This window comes from Eupeodes corollae, chromosome 3 (assembly GCF_945859685.1).
Source record: "Eupeodes corollae chromosome 3, idEupCoro1.1, whole genome shotgun sequence".
In the NCBI taxonomy this organism is placed as follows: domain Eukaryota; kingdom Metazoa; phylum Arthropoda; class Insecta; order Diptera; family Syrphidae; genus Eupeodes; species Eupeodes corollae.
Window position 1 is genome coordinate 60,459,001 of NC_079149.1, and position 15,558 is coordinate 60,474,558.

The window sequence follows — 15,558 nt, forward strand, 5'->3', positions numbered from 1 at the left end:
GCTCTGTCTCAATACCCACAAAAGTTCCATTTAAATCACGCTGAGTTCTTCTGATTATGTCAATGCATCACCATATTCCAGTTATTGGACAGACTTTTGAAAGAAAGTAACTCTAGAGTTGACGCAGGAGCTCTACACAATTCTTTTAAGGAACATATTAAAAACCATTTTTGATATCAAAAGGTTTAGATAGGTTGTTTCCAACCTTAATAGAGTAACGCGAATTATCCACAGTCACATATGAAAGAATTTGTCAGCAATGCCAAAACTAGACATGGCTCTTTACAGCCCGTCCCTGTAGATGCTGTCATATGCGGCCTTGAAATCGATGAAGAGATGGTGGGTTTTGATTTGATATTTTCGGGTTTTTTCCAGGATCTGATGTAATGTGAATATTTGATGGACCTTGGCCTTTCCTGGCCTAAAACCACATTGATAAGGATCTATCAGGTTGTTGATGATAGGTCTTAGACTTTCACATATTACGTCAGAGAAGATTTTGTAAACCTCTATCGTTGGTACAATCAAGAGGATCTCCTCTTTGAGTATGTTATGTTTATTGTTCATATTATGTTATGTTATGTTACATTTTCATATTAAAAATAATTCTATTTTGGGTTTTAATTTTTATTTTTTTATAACCCAAATAAATTGCAGACTAAGACTAAATTGTATAGTAATCATTAGTATTAGCAGTAGTTGTAGTTTTAAGTATCTAGGAATAGTAGCATACTTTTCTATTTTTATTTACATAAGTTGTTCTAAATATATAAGTAAAACTTCTTTCCAAATTATAACGAAACATTTGTTTTTTATTTTCAGATATTCAGGAAATTCGGTACAAGAAGATCTCCAAGTACAACAGATCCAGGAATTCAGGATCAGTGTGTTACGGCCATATCTTCACTTTGACTTGATTTATGTTTCTTCGAGCAGAAGAAAACGGCAAAAATTATATACAAGTCAAAATTCAAATTCAAAATTTGCACAGAGTTCTTGAAAATCAACAATAAAATATTAACACGACTGTGACAATGCGGGAAACAACGACGATGTCGGATATGACAACTTTTACTATATAAATGTATATTGTTGATTTGACATCTTTTATTCATGAAAATAATAACACAAAACCTAAGATTTGGTATAACTAATTAAATTCATTTGATAAATATTTAATTTAAATTTTATAATATAATCATTATCAATATAAAGTAGAACGCATTTGTTTTATTATATTTCTAAAATTTTTGTTTTATTTATAAAAGAGTTGTGATTTTAAAGTGTTATATTATGTAAATATTAAATCAATATTAAGATACATAAACAAATTATTATAAGCTATTGCTTTTTGGAAACAAAATATTAATTTTAAGACATTCAAGTTGATGGCTTCCCTATAATTAAAAGAAAAATTATTATATATTGGTATTAATTAGATTTTAGTTACTTGATTGTAGATATTTTTATAATGTAAATAAAATGGAAATTGTTAAAAGAAAAAATGTATTTACAAAAAAAGTGTTTTTATTATTTCCCATATTGAAAAACTTTACATTCGTATATGTACGTAAGTATTATTGAAAAATAAAATTTAAAACAAAAACATAAATAAGAATATTCAACGATTTAAGAGAGGGATTTAAGAAAATAGTTGTGATCTTTTGTCTAATTCGAGTGATATCGAATATTTTTCTAAATAATAAAATTTAAGCAAAAAGAAAACGGCTTAAAACTGGTGAATATGAAGCCGATATATTTTGTTTAATTTGCAGAAACAATTTAAATGTTTAAGAGCACACTGTTCAATTATGAATTTATGGTCCTTATATTTTTGTAATATCCTTTTACGGACTTGGAGCTTTGCCGTTCAATCTTTTTTGAGAGTTCCTTTCTAAACCGACAAAGAATATTAATCCATTTTTATGAACTTTTCAAGTATCGAATTACACTCTTTCCCAAAATAACGTTTTATTATCAGTCCCACAAACAAAACAATGCTTATTTAAAGGATTAAGATGTCCCAAATTCGAATGTGACCGTTACATTTTTTTTTATCACATCATAAGCTTTTCAAATATGACTACTTAAAAAACGGTTTCAATAAAATGTGATGATTTGCCAAAGTACAAATCTTCCTCTTCTCTAGATATAACTAAAATTATTCTAGTATCTTACAGAGTTTCTGAAAATTCTCAATAGGTTTAAGGCTTTACTAAAAGACAACCGAATCGTTTCCGTTTCAAGAACATAACTAACTTTCAAACCGTTTTGCTTAATATAATTTAAAATAATTTAAGCATAAATTGTTTAGCGTTTTTTTTAACTTTTGACAGGTAAAATCTGACAGCTTTTAAAGAGTTTTTAAATAATATAAGAATTAATATAAATACAGGGTCCAGCAAAAAATACTCCCGTATTTGTAGACGTTTATATTTAAAGCTATTCATAGATAAAATGGTAGTCCGGGTATAGATAGATAGAGGTCTACGTGCTGTTTTTAGTAATCATAATGGCATGGCACGGTGAACATCGGGCATTTGTCGTAGAGGAATATATCCGTAATGGTGGTTCTGTGATTACTACTCAGCGAGCATTTCACATTCGATTTCAACTCGGACGACATGATCCTGTTCCGGATAGAAAAACAATTCAAGTTTGGTTGTCAAACTTTAGAGCAACGGGTTCCGCAACAACGACGAACAATGTGGCACGTGTAAGTGCGTCTATCCAGAAATCTCCGTTCAGCACTTAAACATGCAGCTGCCCTTAGATTGTCTGATAGTAGTGTATGCATCCCTAAAAAATGATGATCGCACCTGAATTAAGTGAGAGAGATTTTGAAACTCGCAGAGTTGTTTGTGAATATATTCTTCAAAACATTCCCGTTGGTGCTGTTTTAATTTCGTCTGACGAGCCCCATTTCTATTTATCGGTTACTATAAATAAACAAAATTTTCGATACTGGGCAGCAGAAACCCTTAAGAAATTCATCGACGACCACTTCACAGCCCTTATGTTACAGTTTGGTGTGCTGTTGCTGAATTTGGTGAGTTAGGTATTTATTTTTTCGAAGAAAATGGGTAAAAAGTTACAGTTAATGTGAATCACTATTGTCACATGATTGAGACCTTCCTCCAATCAGACTTCACGGAGGCGTTCACTAACCATTTTAAGAGAGATATTTAGAGGGCATCATTACTTGACCAACATTAGTTTTTTGTTTGGGGAAATTTAAAGACCAAGTCTACACTCATCGCCCAACATCTTTGGAAGCACTTAAGGAGGCAATCACTCAGGAAGTGGCAGCCATTACACCACAAATGACTCGACGAGTAATTTAAAACTTCCGGGAAAGGCTTCGTAAATGTATTAATAATAGAGGACAATATTTAACGCATATAATGTTTAAAACTAAGTAATTATTTTATGTAAAATGATTACTATTTAAGTTAAAAAAATCATTAAAATTTTACTGTTAAATGTATTTTAACTAAATATTGAAGAAAGGAATTACGGATTTGGAATATTCGTATTGGAAAAAAATAGCCTTATATCTTCTTTTTTTTTGTTAATTTCTAATTTGAATTTAGGCCAACAAAAATTGAAACCTGACAGTTTTGCCAGTAAGAAAACCTTGGCGATCAGTGTTATCAACATTAATTGTCATTCCAAAACAAGAAGATTTAATTTAACTTTAGAAATAGAGGGTTATAATTATTCTATTATTTTCTCAGATTTGTTTCCATTTATGAAATTTGAATACGGTGTATAATATTTTTTATAACATGACTTTCAACTATAAATTGAAATCAAAAATTTATAGTAAATAGTTGAAATTTACGAAACATTCTTAGATCGAGAGCTGACAGCTTATTTTTGGAGTGAAAGGAAACCTGTTGATATTAAAGTTGAAGGTACTCATTAGCAAAGGAGATACTAGAAACGTTCGTCGGCCGGCAAGTAGTGGCCGGGTTTTTAAGAAAAAGTGCATCAAAAGTACAACTTTTCCCAAAATTTAGGGAGGGAAACCACTTTAAATGCTTTGCATCTTGACGCCTACGACTCGCTGATCTTAAATATGGTTCTACAGGTACACTTTTTTTTGCGTTTTTTTGTTGGTAAAATTTCCAAGCTGACAAATTGTTTTGATTTATAAAAAACAGTTAATTAAATGTTTATCAAAATTAGACAAGTTTGGGTCAACAAAAGTTTTCACTTTTGTTTAAAAAAATGGTATAGTAAGAAAATATTAACTCAATTTTGTTTAACGTCCCTTCAGCATCTTACTGTATATTTATTTGAAGATAAGAGATAACTATTCCTTGAGATATGGACGACAAAAAAAACTTCCCGAACATACGGACGTACGACCGCAGTAACTCACGTACACACGCACAAGCAGACATCTCTCTCTGATTAGGATTCTAAATACCTTGAAACTTTTAGAAATGTCAACATTTTTAATTCGACAAATAATACCGACTACAATAACTTCTTATGGGAACTATGTTAAAATGTAATATTTTGTATTTTCTGGCTTAGTTCCAAGATAAATTCCTGTCATGACGTTCGGATTCGGCAATAAAACTGGAGGTCCCCTACATGACTTAAATTACTGGCACACAAGAATGGTTGAGAGTTATAGATCACTAGGCCCTAGTTCTGTATGAGCTGTTGTCTCACCTAATTTTTCGTAATTTTTGAAATCGAGCAGGAAGGTGTTTCAGGTGTTCCTTTTTCTTTGAAAAAATTAATTATTGCTCTAAGAGTAGAACTGTGAAGAGCCATTGACAATATTAAATTGAGTTTAGTTCTTTTATATAAAATGTAACCTCCACATGTTAGGAGGTACTAGGCCTTACTACCTTGGAAAAGTGACCCGACTTCTATTTTGAAACATGTGTGCTATCTCTGACCAGTTATCAAAAATATACTAAAACAATATTACAATAAATTTATTTCACTAGTACATGCTTCAAGGTATATAGGCCATTTACTATTTTAAAAACCAAAAGATATAAGAGTAACAATAACTATTAAACATACATCAAATATAAAAATCTAAGAATTATCGTAATTGTACATTTTTTATGTCTTTTTTAAGTGATGATCGAATGACATGACGTTATATATTTTAATTAACTCACTTTAATTCCTTTAGACTTGATCATTAAACATATCAAAGCACAATTATTGTTTATTAGTTAAAGAACAGGTAAAAAATATCAACTTCTGTCAATGTTTTTTTCTGAAACCACAAATGGAAACATAAACGAATGTACCTTCTTAAAATTAAGACCAGTTGTTGTTATAATGATACAAAAATAAATAAAAATTATCAAAAATATAAACAAGGTGTTTAATCCAACAGGTTTTGGAAGCACGAGTAATCATAATAATTATTTATTTTTAAATTGTGGAACAGGAATTACATATGTTTTGTTTATTTTATTATGATAAGTCTGAAATTGGATATTGTTGGGTGAAAAGTTCATTGTTGTTTTCACAATTGGACAGAGGTTTATCAAGTTTTCATTTCCCGTTATAAGGAATTAAAAAATGTCTTGAGGGCTTTCGAATTGTGACGCAAAGGAATATACTTTCAGCTGACTTCGATTTATGGTCACGGATAATAATGACTCGAGGTCACTTCTAATTATCAAGATGTTTAAATCGATATCATTGAGGGTGAAATTACATGTATCAAATATTACATATTACTTTTTGTATACTATTTAATTGTTATTCAAAAGCAAACGAGCTTAAGGTTTTGATTAGACTTCATATTAAACCAATAGAGGACAATAGAATCTGTACCATATTATATTATTATTTATTTTATATTATTGTACTCTAACGTTAAGTTTACAATACCTAATATGTAAACCAATACCTTCTTGATAATTACTTACTTACTTACTTAGGTCCTCAGACATGTTAAGTTCGTTGGGGACCCCTTAAGAGGCATACGCCTACGCGCCATCGTGTACGGTTTCCGGAGATGTGATTCAGCTTCCTCCAACTCTTGCCTTGTGACGCTGATTCCGCCTCGACTGGCCTGCGAAATGTGCTTCTCGTCTGTCCATCTCTTCTTCCTTCTTGTGTGAGCGGATTCCATATCATTGTCGAGCCTGCAATGAAATCGTAACCTTTTCGGAGCGTATGTCCAATCCATCGCCACATACGTCTTCATATTATAGATTCTATAGGTTCCTGACCTGCCCTTCTATGAAGGTACTCATTTGAAATACTGTTTAGCCAGAAAATCCTTAGGATGTTACGAAGACATCTTTTTACGAAGGTTTGCAGCTTGTTATGGCTGAAGTAACCTTCCAAGTGCTGCACCCATAAAGAAGCACAGATTCGACATTTGTGCGAAACAGTCGTAGCTCTGTTCTTAAGCTGATAGAGTCATTCCTCCAAATTTTTGACAGCTTACCGAACGCTGCTTTTGCTTTGCCGATGAAGCAGATGACGTCTTGTTCGGTTCCTTCTTCGATGCAAACGATGCTTCCAAGCTATTGAAAGCTATCCACTTTTTCTACCGGTAGCGGTTGTCATTTCTTGGAGACCCATAATCCTATGAGAGAGTAAACAAACATTGTCCGCGTAATCTAAATGCTTTAAATAGGATGTCAAAGTCCATTGGATCCCTTCGCTACCTGACAGAGCTGAGTGCAGTACATTATCACCAACAATAACAATATTGGCGACAGAATACAGCCCTGTCTGACTCCACTTCGGATTTCAAAATCATCTGACAACATATGCTGCTTTAATAATAGCAATTAGTTTTTCTGAGATGCCTCTGCTCCGCAAAGCTTACCAGATATACTCCCTGTTAACGCTATCAAGGCAGGTGTATGCCGTGATCGATATTCAACGCACTGTTCAATAATGATTCGCAGGGTGTTAATACGATCAATACAGGAGGATCCAGCACGGAATCCTGCTTGTTCGGCATCAAGTGTGACCTCAAGCTGTTCTCTGATGCGTTCCAGTATAACTTTTGTTACTATTTTGGCAATGGCTCGTAGAACGCAAATTAATTTTCAGTTTTCGCACTTTATAAGATCTCCTTTTTTTTGGGGGTTGATAATTTGGGAAAACAATAACAATATAAAACCAAAAGAATTAAAAGTGAATGTTGTTCTACTTACTTGAATCTTACACAATTTAACACTTAAAAAAAAACACTCTCTTGAAAATTAATACCTGTTAGAAAAACATTTTAATTGAGCTTTCGAAGATGGACAAATTTCGGTGTACAATTTTTTTAGATATCCTGTAATTTTAATCATTTATAATTCTTATAGAATTTAAAATTTCCTGTAAAGTACTATTTACATCTACAATAAAAATCTTGATTCTTAAAAAAACCGTCTTAGTGAAGGTAGCAGGCCATAATATTTTTTTGTTTTTTAGATGAACAAAAGAAAAATTATATGGTGGTGTAGATTCAACAGCTGGCTTCGCGGTTGTCAATTATGTCTCTCCAATTTTTGAAGTCTTAAATGTTGGTTATAGGGCGTTGTTGACGAATTGCTTGGATGATATTAGTCTTAAGTTCTTAATTCGTTTTCCAGATTGTTGGCATAATATCAGTCTTTCATAGTGCCCCTCAAAGCACAAATAAATCATATCGCAACTCCGAGGCTGCTAGTTGACAACGCTAAGACGGCTGGTAACACGATCCGTGAACTTGAGCAATATATTTATTGTGACATGGGATATGTTGGAAGGTGCACCATCCTGCATGAACCTTAATGCCTACAGTTTCAACCTATTGTGAATGGTTCATTTTGAGCCTAAATCCATATTGCGACTGTCAAACATTTTTTTTTTATTTTTGGGAGAAAATTTTATCAATTGAAGTTGATTTTGATAAAATTAACTGAGCAAATTAAAAATCGTTTTATTTCCCGAGAAAAGGTCTTAAATATTGACCAACAACGTGCAAATCTCCAAAATTGTTAATTTGCTTGAAGAAAATTCGGAATTTTTCCAAAGCGGATCTAAAAAAAAGAATTAGTTTGGAGTTATTTTGAATGGCCGAGGTTCACATGCAAGAGGTAACGTGAAAGTACTTTAGTTTTAGTTTAGTATTTGGATCTGAAATGCAAACCCAAAATAATTCTGTGAGGTTGTAAATGTTGAAAAATATATCAATGAGAAATGTGAAGAAGTTGAATTCGAAAATGTCTACTGTATGTGCCATAAGTGTGTTTTTGTTCAAAAGTGTTCGTTGGTTTTTGTTTTGTGTTTTGTCAAATTATTAACTTTTTTTTAAGTGTGACTACCGGCGCGGCGTGTCAAATGGCACCTCACATATGAGTTGCCACGTGACCTGCTGGCGGTCATGGTTATTTTCTTAGTTATGCGCTTTTTTTGTGTAGATCTCGCTTTATCAGTTACAGGAATCAGTTGAAATAAACGTTTTCTGATGGCAGCCTATAATTTTCCTATAAGTTATAATGTATTTTAAGGAAATCGTTATCGTGGTGAAGATTCCGATGACGATGAATTGGTCTTCGAAGCTTCTGACTCCGATGAGTACATACCTTCTGATGGAAATAATAGCGATTCGGATCTCCCAGATTTGACTAATTCATCTGGAGAAGAAAACGAGGAAATTGAGCCTAAACAAATACCTGGACATTTAATAGAACAGACAAATGTAGAACAGTTACTTGCTGGTCTTGTTTTTGAACCAAACACAGCAAGAGCAACTGATATTCCGCCAGTGACATCAGTAATGTGACCAATTGATGTACATATATAATCATATGGTTACTAAAGTTGTTTTTCAGCTTATCGTTACCGAGACCAATAAAAATCCCAACGAATTCTTGTGAAATAATACTATAACACGTAACTCCCGCTCAAAGCGGTGGAAGATACAAACATACCGGAGATGAAACAATTTTTGGGACTTTTATTTGTGGATTGTGAAAAATCCCTCGATTGCTCACTAGTAGAACACTAGCAACTTTTTCAAGAACTCTTTTGTACCCCAAGTGATGTCACGCAACAGATTTCAGCTGCTTCTACACCCAGAGAAAAGTCGGTGTAAAATTAGCCTATTTCGGGGGCTGATTTCACGTTAGGCATAAGGCCGTTTTGAGCTAGCTTAGGAATAGGCTACGATAGCCTATTTTTGAAATTTTTTTCGCAGGGTATTAAAAAAATTTATTGACTTGTCAATAGAAAAAATGTGTATGCCAAAGTGTTCCTAATACGGCGTTTTCAGTGGGCTGGGCGTTAATTTATATTATTGTTGTGCGTAATGGTAAAGAAAGGAAAAAGGTGGCTAGAAAAGCCAAATGCCAATGGGTTGAAGAGCCACGTTGCCACGTTGAAAAACAAATCAAAGTGTGTTTTGTTTTATACTTAATTTGCATTTGACTAAAGTTAAAGGCTTTATTCATTATAATTATAATTTTTTCCTTTATAATGACATTTAAATCGCTAAGTTATTGAAGCATATTTCCTTTTTTTTAGGAAGAATTTAGAACTTTTTGCTGAACAAAACAAAAAAACGTTAAATTAACGTAGGTAAAAGTTGCCTTAGTTTTAGGCAAAATTATGTTAGCAAAATAACATTTCACCGAAAAAATTCCCCAGGAAAAAATTAGCTTAGACCATAGGTAAAATTGCCTTAGTTCTGGTCAAAATTATTTTAGAAAAAAATTATTCTACCAAAAAAAAAACCTAGGTAAAATTTACCAAGGCCAAAGGTAAAATTACCTTAGTCATAGGTAAGAGTCTAACATAAATTGCCTTAGTTCTAGGCAAAATTATGTTAGGAAAACAACATTCTAAGTAAAAAAAATTCCTAGGTAAAATTAGCTTAGGCTTAGGTGAAATTACCTTATTTCTAGGCTAAAATTTTACAATTAATTGCCTTAGTCCTAAGGTAAATTTATGTAAGTAAATATTTTCCATACAAAAATATTTACCTTATCCATCTAAGGCACGGTAGCCTATTCTAGGTAAAATTAGCTTAGGATTTTCGAGCATAAATTGCCTTAGCACTAAGGCAAAATTATGTTAGAAAATAACTTCCATACAAAAAAATTCACCTTAGGCAAATAAGGCAATTTTACACAGTCTTTTTCTCTGGGTGTAAAGTTCATCCACTTCATCCACTCAGCTTTTAGAGGTAACCGATTAGGAAAGGTGAGTACACTACTTAAGCTTCTGGAAAGAAACTTAAACGCGCGATCTCCGAAGGAAATCTTCGCTGGAAGACTCGGGCATTGTAGTTGCAAAGTAGAAAGATAAACGGGACACCACACTCTACTAAATAAGGCTTGGAGGAAGTATGGGCAGGAAAAAGAAATAGAGATGGTCAGGAAATAAAAAAGTTATGGATGATCGTAGACTTCAATCATGCTAAGCAAGAAATCGATGTTTCAGACCAAATGGCGTGCTACTTTACGTCACTACGGAAAACGATTCGATTGTACCATAAAATGGCATTTGAATTTTTGCTATCAACGTCCATAGTAAACACCTTGGTTTTTTACAAAAAACACAACAAAAAATGTACACTTTTATAATTAAGAGAGGATGTTTGCAAGGCATTATGTAAAACTCACTTCTGAACATCATGCACATAAAATTGAGGGTCAAGAAGCAGCAGTGAAAAAGGTGACCACCTTATGTGAAACATGTGAAGGAAATCCTTCTATACGTTTGGAGTGTTTCAATAAGCATCAAAAGTAAAAAATTATATCTATTTTTCGTATTATCTAATTTTTTAAATTATTTCTGTCAATAAAGTGAACTATACTTACATATGGATATACTTTCAAAAAAATTGTTTGTGAATAAAGTGAACTATTATTGAATGAATTATTCTGGGATTTTTTTAAAAATAATTTAGACCTTTATCTAGATGCCAATATTGTGTTGTGTTTTTTTTCAATGGGCCACTTCAGAATCAAATATTTAAAAATGTAAAGCTTGTGACCCAGGCATGTCACATGGCCTCTCAGGAGTTAAAAGTTGTCACGGGTCACATGGCAACGAACATGTTAAGGTTCAGGGGTATTGAATTCATTATATAATCATTATTATAATTTAAGTTCTGAAATTATTTCTTGGTAATTTTTTTTTTCAACTCATAGTTCGTCTTTACATTAATTTCTGCTGAAATAACTAAGTGTAAACAATTTAATCATTTAACTACTATTAATTTCATCAACAATTTAAAATGCCTTTATCAATGGAGCTAACACAATCGATTGTTAAGTTTTTCAATGATAAATCAGTTGAAAATTGACAATTGCGTTGTTATGAATCTGAAAAAATTAGTTCGCCCTGAGTGTTGTTCACTACCAAGTACTACACTGACTGTTTATTGAGATTTTTAAGTTGGAAACAACTGTTAATGTCAAAATAACCTTTAATTTTAAAAGAAACCAAAGAATGTTCATATTTTATATACATACATAGTTGTTGTTTAATATAGATTACCTAAGTAAGCTTAATAACTCCAAAGCTTGTCTGAAGGAAACAAAAAAAAATATAAACAAATTTTAAGCAAGGTCTAGCTTAAATTGAGTACAAAAATAGTGTTCTCGTTAATTGGTGCACCAATTATTTTATTCAAATTCTGTTCTGTTAAAATTTAAATTATTTACTTGTTACTTCAATCTTTTTGTTTACTCTTCTTCCTTATTCTTGTCATCATAACTCATTTATTTACATCCGCAATGGTCTACGTTTCTTTAATTCTATAGCCTTGATATTATGATGAAAGAAATTACGAGCGACCTAATCAATAGTAATCCATGGCCCAGTCTTACTGTCTTGGTTTTTCTTTTAGAGTTCACAAATGTATCAGGGTTAGATTTGAATGCATTTACGTATCTTAACTTACCCCGTATTATATAGATTTTCAATGATTCTTTTTATTTAATAAAAAAAAGAAAAAGTCTTTCATGCATAACACTTCTAAAAAATCAAAGAACTCAGAAAACGTTCGAAAGCCAAAAGCTTCAATTAATATTAGATATGTGAACAGAAAAGTTCATAATCAACACAACGCTATCAACCAATTATTCTACCAATAAACCTACAGACAGTGCAAAACATCTAGCAAGCTACAAAAGGTGATCGAACCAAGAAATCTCAAGGCAATCAAAACACAATCACAAAACACGTCAACTTCCAACTAGTTTCGCAAGAACTAGTAATACGAAAAATAGAAACCAAAAAAACATAGAAGAAAACAACTTTGAAGTTCTTTTCACTTGATTATTTTGATAACAAAGAATCTAAAAGAGACTGTAAATTGACTGGTTATAGACAAAACCAAAAAAACAAAAAAACAATAACATGCTTTTGGCAGTTTTATTCAAAAAAAGAAAGAATTAAAGAAATAAGTTTATGTTTTGTTTAAAAGTGACATCATTGAAATAAATCCATTAAATGCGGTTGTGGATGATTTATGCAAAAGATGTTTCTTGCATTTCAAATTTAAGAAACAAAAAGTTTAACTCCGCAGTTAATAGAAACTAATTTTTTTTAACTGTTATATTGCCATTGTATAATTTTTGAAAAATAATAAAACTTGTATTACCTGAAATATCTAACGTTGAAATAAATGGGGATATTTTATAATATAAATAGAAGAACGGAAATCCGAGAGACAAAACTTAAAAATTATAAATTAAGAATCATAACTGATAAGTTGAGTTTGGAAGCTTTGGTAGAAGCCCAAAAAAAACAAAACAAATGATTTAGAATTAGCGAAAATGTATTTTTCAATATTGAATAATATTTTAAAAATAGTAAAGATTTTGTTACCACAATTCAAAGGGCAATTTTAACTCTCCCCTCTTTATCTTTCTTTTTAACTTTTCACCAAAAATGTTGATCACCAATTTTCTACAGATACAATTATTTTTTAAACTCTTTCACTGGTTTTCATAATTGGTTTTCTTTTTTGAAAATTCGTTATGTTTTGTGCAAAGATAAACGATTGAGTTGTAGACCCGACACTTTCCTTTTATAGGCCAGTTGTAGCTATCAGTAAAATATATTAGTAAAAAGCGAAAAAGGAGAAATATGTTTCTAATGTTTTCGAATGAGTGTTTATAGCAATCAATAATTTTATGTCATTAGATTAGAGGAACTGAACAGCCACTTGCTATCATTCAAACAAACCATTGGAACTTTTTTTGACAGTAATAGCGATCATTGGAAATTTCTGAAATTTTTAGAATGATCAGCTGTTCAGAAAAATGAGTTAAACTTATTCCTATAAGAAAAAGTTGGTCATATTATACTTTGAAGTGAAATATTGTCAAATAATTTTAAGAAATAATTCCAACTTATTTTCACGGCGAGTATAAACAGTAAAATTTATAAGGGAATTGTTCCAAAAAGAACTTTAATAGTTAAACAAATTTATGATTAGATTAAAATAAAATGTTAACATTGTTTTTGCTGCCAAAATAACTAAAAAATGAAAATTAAAAAGAACGACAAATTAACATTTAAATCTTCTAATATAAACATAAAAAACAGTCGTGGAAACGGCTAATGAAATAAGTGACTGTCATATTTTTCGTCTACGCAAGATGATTCAACTCAATTTAATTCGATCAAAAAATTTCCGATCAAAACTGTTTAAATTCATAGTTGCCATGGTGAAATTTTAAAGTAGTTCCCATAATATTGTGACTTGTGAACACATTCTTAATATTCTTGTTTTTTTTTTTCCAATGTGGAAACCGTGATCGATCACAAGAATGTTTTTTTTAAGGGGAAATAGGCAACGGAGAAAATTTTGAGTTAGCTTCAGGCAGCCCTATTCACATTGCGACAGGAATTTAATATTTGAAGGATAATGTCCATCAAAATTTGGCAGTGTCAGCTTTTTGCTATCAATTGTCGAGCACCTAGCATACATACATACATATATCAAAATTGTCTATTTTGACTGTTATTTATCAAAAACCACCTACGCCGATTATACCTCCGTTATCTGATTATTGCTTAAAATTTATTATTTCTTAGTTTAACAATGTTAACAACTTTGTTTCTTCAAGCCATGCATTATTTTTACTAAATTGTGAGTATCTTCCACAAATGTTTTAATTTTCAACCCATTCTAAATTTTGGGACTTTCTTTAAGATAAGAAAAAAAGATAATCCTTAATGGAAAGACTCATCAGTTGTTTCTGATGCTGATGAAAATAACTGTTTCTTCACTTAAGAACAAACATTCCTCCATTACACCAAAGCTCAACTCTTAATTCAGTGTCCAACATCCGAATCCATCATCCGCCTCCACTTACCAAAGTCAAAAAGTAGGCCTTCCGTGGGCCTCAAGAGGCATCAGTCAATCTCTTTCAACATCATTTGGTGAAATCTACTTCCACTTGTTGTAGCCATTATTTCGGTTTTAATCATTTACGCATGGTGCTCGAATTATTATTGTTTTGTTTTCAGTGTTGCCGCAAAAAAAGAAAAACTGGTTTAAAAAAATTAAAGCCAAACCGTAAACACACTTAGCCGGTGATTGAGTAGAGTCTTTGAATATTAAGACAGAGAGAGCTTTTTCATTTTTGTGCGATTGCAACATCAGTGTGTTCGAGTGAAACATGTTGGGTCAGCTGGAACTATGTAGGCCATAAGCCAATCCCATTTAAACCATTGCAATGCACTTTGGCTTAGAAAAGATTATAATAATCTGAATCTCTAATGTTTGCAATTTAAGTTTTAACTTTACTCGTAGTTATAACTTTATTTGTAAGCTTGCAGCTTTGGCAAGCCAAACTGTTGAACACTGTTCAGGCCACTTAAACAAATTTTCTTGTAGTTTAACTGCTGATGTTTAATAATGTTAATGTTGATTTTGATGCACTGGTGCATGAACAAATATTTGGCAATAATGACATTGCGTCGTTGTTTAGTGGTTATGGATGGTAGTTTATTTATTTTTTCTTTTTAAGGTCTAGTTTTGAGCAAGTGCATAGTTTGCGTGAGACAAACAATTTGGTAAGATTTTCTACCGGCTTTTTGTTTAGAAGAAGATGATTTGAGGATAACAAATATGGATTCAACTACTTGTGTGCTTATTTACAGTAGTACTTAAACGTTAAAATTGAGGTCTAGGCTACTTTAGCTTTTGGCATTCCCATAAAACGTGACGTGTAGCAAAATTTATACAATAGCATTCAAATTTAATGTGCATTGTCCACCATCTTCCACCAAGAGAAGTATCCTGTTGAAAATCCAAGTCGTTAACATTTTTGATCAATATACTTGGAATAAAATCATTGTTACTTCCATTTGGATATGAACAAAATTTAAGTCTAAATTTCGGTGGAAAAATAATAATTGGAATACGATAGAAATTAAATTTCGATAATGCTGAATAAGTAGAAGACTAATTTCAATTTCATTATAAAACGCGTAAGCTGAATAGAAGTTGTATTATTTTAAAATAACATTTGTATGTAAATAGCTCTATTTTATTCTTAACTCTTTTTAAATCATTTTTATTTTGTGAAAATGTATTTAGCTGTCGTTACCCAG